Here is a 6778-nt window from a genome sequence, read left to right on the forward strand (position 1 = left end):
TAGTATTGGACTGCGGCTTCAATTTGTACTTCTGGTGATCAATGAGATTGTACAATGTTTAATGTTTTTTAGCCATTTGGATGTTTTCTTTTGTGAAGTGTCTGTTCAAGTCCTTTGCCCATTTGTAAAAATTGGGTTTTCTATCCTTTTCTTACTGATTTTTAGTTCTTTAGATATCCTGAATATGAGTTCTTTGTCAGTTAAATGTACTACAAATATCTCCTATTCTATGGCTTGCATTTTCACTCTTTTAAGGATATCTTGTGAAGAATAAAAGTTCTTTTTGTGTCCTGTTGAAATAATCTTTGCTTACTCAAAGGCTATTAAGACATACTCCTGTTTTCTTCTAAAAAGCTTTATTATGCCAGGCATGGTGGCTCACACCTGTAATCTGAGCACTTTGGGAGGCCGAGAAGGGCAAATCACCTGAGGTCAGGAGTTCAAGACCAGCCTGGCCAACATGGCGAAACCCCATCTCTAATAAAAATACAAAAATTAGCCGGGTGTGGTGGTGCATGCCTGTAGTCCCAGCTACTCAGGAGGCTGAGGCAAAAGAATAGCTTGAACCCAGGAGGTGGAAGTTACAGTGAGCTGAGATCACGCCACTGCACTCCGGCCTAGGCAACAGAGTGAGACTCTGTCTCAAAAAAAAAAAAAAAAAAAAAAGGCCGGGCGGGGTGGCAGGCACCTGTAGTCCCAGCTACTCAGGAGGCTGAGGCAGGAGAATGGCGTGAACCTGGGAGGTGGAGCTTGCAGTGAGCCGAGATTGCACCACTGCACTCCAGCCTGGGTGACAGAGGAAGACTCTGTCTCAAAAAAAAAAAAAAAAAAAAAGCTTTATTATCGTACCATTTACAATTTATCTACAATTGATTTCTCTGTAGGAGTAATGTAGAAGTCAATATTTTTTTTCTGAATGGACTATGGACTTTCAATTGACCCAGCAGTACTTATTAAAAACACCTCTGTGATGCTTAATTTTTTTTTTTTTTTTTTTGAGAAGGAGTCTCGCTCTGTTGCCAGGCTGAACTGTAGTGGCACGATCTTGGCTGGCTGCAAACTCCACCTCCCGGGTTCAAACAATTCTCCTGCCTCAGCTTCCTGAGTAGCTGGGACTATAGGCACGTGCCACCACACCCAGCTAATTTTTGTATTTTTAGTAGAGATGGGGTTTTCACCATGTTGGCCAGAATGGTCTTGATCTCTTGACCTCATGATCTGCCCGCCTCGGCCTCCCAAAGTGCTGGGATTATAGGTGTGAGCCACTGTGCCCAGTGAATTTTTATATCAACTTAACTGGGCTAAGGGATGTCCACATAGCTGGGTGTGTTTGTGAAGGTGTTTCCGGAATAGATTAGCATTTGAATTGAAATACCGCGTAAAGAAGATCACCCTCACCAATGTGGGCAGGCGTCATCCAAGCCACTGAGGGCCTGAAAAGAACAAAATGCTGAGGAAGGGTGAATTCAGTTTCTCTATTTGAGCTGGGACATTCATCTTCTCCTGTTCTTGGACATCAGTGCTCCTGGTTCTCATACCTTCATACTCAACCCGAATTATACCCTCAGATTTCCTGATTCTCCAGCTTGCAGGTGGTAGATCATGGGACCTGATGGTTTCCGTAATCATTTGGGCCAATTCCTATAATAAATCTCTCTTTCTCTCCACACACACACACATACACACACACAAACACACACACAACTTATATTTATATTTATATTTATGTATCTCCTATTGGTTCGGTTTCTTTGGAAAACCCTGTCTAATACAACCATCTTGAGGGTGGGAAGTATAAGAGACATTCCTATGGCTTATGAAGGGGATCTCTGAAAAATTAGAATTACTTTAGACACTTTTGGTTGTTAGACTGTTGTTTGTCCACAACATGGTCCCAAAACGAGGTCAAGTGAAGCACCAAAGTTTATTTTGCAATATTCTTTATCTCTAGGTAGAGTTCTAAATACATGGGTTTTTTTTTTTTTTTTTGAGACAGAGTCTTGCTCTGTCACCCAGGCTGGAGTGCAGTGGTGCCATCTCGGCTCACTGCAACCTCTGCCTCCCAGGTTCAAGTGATTCTCCTGCCTCAGCCTCCCGAGTAGCTGAGATTACAGGCACTTGCCACCATGCCCGGCTAATTTTTGTATTTTTAGTAGAGATGGGGTTTCACCATGTTGTCTAGGCTGGTGTCGAACTCCTGACCTCAGGTGATCTGCCCGCCTCAGCCTCCCAAAGTGCTGGGATTACAGGTGTCAGCCACCACACCCGGCCTTAAATACATGTTTTCAAGATTTGGGTCAGGTGCAGTGGCTCATACCTGTAACCCCAGCACTTTGGGAGGCTGAGGCAGGAGAATCACATGAGGCCAAGAGTTCAAGACCAGCCTGGGCAACATGGCAAGATACTGTCTCTACAAAAAAAAAAAATTTAAAAATTAGCTAAGCATGATGGCACACACCTGTGGTCCCAGCTACTCAGAATGCTGAGGCAGGAGGATTGCTTGAGCGCAGGAGTTTGAGACTACACTAAACTATCAGAGCACCACCGCACTCCAACCTGGGTGGACAGATCAAGACCCCATCTCTAACAAAAACAAATGTATTTAAAAAAATTTTTTTAAAGAGATTGGGTATTGCCATGTTGCCCAGGCTGGCCTTGAACTCCTGGGCTCAGGAAATCCTCCCGCCTCAGCCTCCCAAAGTGCTGGGATTACAGGCATAAGCTACCATGCCCAGCCTATTTTTAAAATGTTAAATAGCAATAGAATTCAGCAATATACAAAATAATTATACACAGTGACTAAGAGAGGTTAACTGTAGGCATGCAAGGTTATTTCAATATTTGAAAACCAAACAATGTAATTTCTTCGGCAACATTGAGGATATAAGATAAACACAAAAAAATCAATTGTGTGTCTCTATAAATTGACCCTTGAACAGCACAATTTTTTTTTTTTTTTTTTTTTGAGATGAAGTTTTGCTCTTGTTGCCCAGGCTGGAGTGCAATGGCGTGATCTCGGCTCACCATAACCTCTGCCTCCCGGGTTCAAGCAATTCTTCTACCTCAGCCTCCTGAGTAGCTGGGATTACTGGCATGTGCCACCACGCCTGGCTAATTTTGTATTTTTAGAAGAGGCAGGGTTTCTCCATGTTGGTCAGGCTGGTCTCAAATTCCAGACCTCAGGTGATCTGCCCGCCTCGGCCTCCCAAAGTGCTGGGATTACAGGCGTGAGCCACCTAACTTGGTTGTGAACAGCACAATTTTAACTGTATGGGTTCTCTTGTATGCAGATTGTTCTCTATAAATATTTTGATGAAATATACACAAATCTATTTCAAAAGTTAACATTTATCGAAATATGTACACACAGATAATACACAGTGCCATTGCCATTTGCGGTCAAGAGAAATGTAAACAAATGTAAGGATGCAGTATTAAATCATAACTGCATAAAATTAACTGTAGCACAGACTATACCACTGTAATTATTTCCACCTCCTGTTGCTATTGTGATGAGCTCAAGCATGTGAGTATCTGCTTACAATACCATATGGTGCTAACCGTCTCCATGTGAGCAGTTCGTGTCTTCAGTAAATTGCATATTGCAGTAAAAAGTAATTTCCTGCAGTTCTCATGTATTTTTTCCTTCCTTTCTTCCCTCCCTCCCTCCCTTCCTTCTCTTTCTTTTTTTTTTTTGACAGAGTCTCACTCGGCTCCCCACGATGGAGTGCAGTGGTGCGATCTTGGCTCAGTGCAAACTCTGTGACCCAGGTTCAAGCGATGCTCCTGTCTCAGCCTCCTGAGTAGCTGGAATTACAGATGCATGCCACCACACCTGGCTAATTTTTGTAGTTTTAGTAGAGACGGGGTTTCACCATGTTGGCCAGGCTGGTCTCAAACTCCTGACCTCAGGTAATCCACCCACCTTGGCCTCCCAACATGCTGGGATTACAGGTATGAGCCACCGTGCCCGGCCCAGGTAATTTTTTAAAAAGTGCTGGGATGAGCCACTGCAACCAGCCTTCTTCTTGTTTTTTGTTTTTGTTTTTGTTTTTTGTTTTCCTGGGGAATAAGGCACAGCCTGACTTCTGGGGATACCCAATACATGGGGGTTAAGCATGGCAGGTGGTGGCTGGCTGGCTGATGGGGGTCTAGGGAAGAAGTGTTGGCAGTCAAGTCTGGAGAGAGTGAGAGGTCTTGAGTGATCAGAGAAACCCCAGCAAAGGGGTGTGTGCTGGGAAGGAAGTTCCTGGTGGGAGGGCATGTGAAATGTTGACAGGCTAACACTTTAATAGTGTGTACCTTTTGTCCCAGCGTAAAGCCCCACAGGGCTGAGGGTCTGGTCCCTTGAAGGGACACCACTAGCACAGTCTGATCCTTGCAACATCCTAGGGCAGTCCTGGTGCCTGTACTTCTACATAGGTGACTTGGAACGTGGCTTGCTAGATGTAACTGCTCATTCACAGGATTCGAGTTTACAGGACTCGTCATTATATAAGTCAACCCACCAAAAACCAAATCTGTGCCATGACAAGTCTTTGGGAAATATGCCTGCTTAATACTGGCTCACTTTCCAGATGTATACAGCTGGGTCCCTATCTGCCGGTTGGGGACTTTTTCCCTGTGTTGGAGAGCACTGTGGTACCAGGCGTGGCCACCAGGAGGGAAACAAGCAGCCTGGGCCAGGTCTGGAGGAAGTCCATGAGGACCCAAGGAGAGAAGGGAGGCAGCTGGGGCTCCCAGTTAGCAAAAAGCGGGGAAGCCTCCCGAGCTGTGGACATTGGAATTCGTCTTGCTGCCGAAGCCTGGTCCCTGGCATTATCTGTGGGGTGGTGAGCACTGAACCCACATATACTCCGTAAGTCCTAGCCTGTCCCCAGGTGAGGTCGGCTCTGAACACTATGCCCATTCCCCATGTAGCCCCGGCCTGGAAGGCCCTATGCCTACATCACCTGCCTGTTTGCTGGAGAAACTCTTTCCTACTCAACCTTCTAGACTCACCTTGGATACCTCCTGCTCCCGGAAGCCCGTTCCCCGTCTGGAGCAGGCACTGACACAGAGCCCTGTACTTCCCCCATCGGAGTACTAGACTGTTGCTTCTCTGAGGAGAATATGTCTTGCCTCATCTAGCAGTGCCTGTCATGCTATGAATAATAGCTGGATGACTGAAAAAGTCATATTTTAAGACAGCAACAGGCATGGTGGCTCACTCGTCTGGTGCCTGTACTGAGCCACCGAGGATGCCCTGCCAGACAGGATGTTCTATGTATTGTATGCCGTATAATATATAATACAGCCACACTCTGGCTGCACAGCTGCCTTCAGGATTACCTGCCACAGGGCTCTGCTGCTCAGAAGCAAGCCACGAACAGACTCGGCCAGAGCCTGACCACACTTACCCTGCACAATGCACTAAATCTTCCCCATCCCGGCTTCCTTCATCTTCAGAATTTGCTCGAGGTATGACATAAAGATATCAGCATGGATAGCAACGTTTTCCCCTGATAACAATCAGTTCACCTTTCGATAGCAGCATCTCGCTCTGCCTGCCCCACTGGCTGCAGCCTTGCAGGAACTGTCGTCAAGATGCTTCCCTCCTTGCCAAGGGGCAGGCATGCAACGCAGGCCGGCCGGCCAGCCTCTCTAGTTCCCAGAACCGCCATCTTGGGTCGAGTGATGGAACAGAGTTAGAGCGCATGCCTCCTGATAGCAGCATCCTGTAAAGTGTGTTGGGTGGTTCCTGCTACCTGGATTCCCAGAATGATCCTCTTTCCTGTCCTACTTGTGTCCTGGTTGTTCAACATTCTTCGTATTCTGAGAGCTACCATTCAAAGAAATTCCTCAAAAACAAAACAAAACAAAACAAAAAAACCACACACAGCCAGAATTTGTTGCTATTCCCCTTGCAAGTAGAGAACATTAAATGTTACAGATGGGCTAAATCTAAGATGGTGACATGACATCTAAGGAATAAATGCATAGGCCAGAAAATGGGTCCAAAACCACCTGCACTTGGGCCACATTGTGAAGTGAATGCAGGAGCAGAGCGAGGAGAGAGCTGGAGGGTCCCGGGAACGATACTGCATGCAGGAGCCACCAAGGCAGTGAGAGTGCCCTCTTCTCCCCAGTTAAGCCTTCATTAATTGGGACACAGAACCTGAACGAGTCAGGTGAAGCTCATGCTACGTCTGCAAGAAAGCCCATGTTGGAGAGAAATCTGGGAATTCCATCAAAGGAAGGGTGGTTGAGGGAGCAGAGTTGTTCAGCCTGGAGCAGAGAAGCCATGCGGTCTTTTTTTCTTTTTCTTTTTCTTTTTTTTAAGACAGCTTTTCGCTTTATCACCCAGGCTCAAGTGCAGTGGCGAGATCTCAGCTCACTACGGCCTCTACTTTCTGGGCTCAAGCCATCCTCCTGCCTCAGCATCCTGAGTAGCTGGGATTACAGGTGTGCACTACCATGCCTGGATAACTTTTGTATTTGTAATAGAGATGGGGTTTCACCATGTTGGCCAGGCTGGTCTTGAACTCCTGACCTCAAGTGGTCCTCCTGCCTCAGCCTCCCAAAGTGCTGGGATTACAGGCATGAGCCACTGTGCCCAGCCTGATGCTGCCTAAAATATCACTTTTTCAGTTATCCAGCTATTATTCATAGCATCACAGGCACTGCTAGATGAGGCAAGACATATTCTCCTCGGAGAAGTAACAGTCTAGTACTCCGATGGGGGAAGTACAGGGCTCTGTGTCACTGCCTGCTCTGGACGGGGAATGGGCTTCCGGGA

Source organism: Pan troglodytes, chromosome 19 (genome assembly GCF_028858775.2).
Source record: "Pan troglodytes isolate AG18354 chromosome 19, NHGRI_mPanTro3-v2.0_pri, whole genome shotgun sequence".
Classification (NCBI taxonomy): Eukaryota; Metazoa; Chordata; class Mammalia; order Primates; family Hominidae; genus Pan; species Pan troglodytes.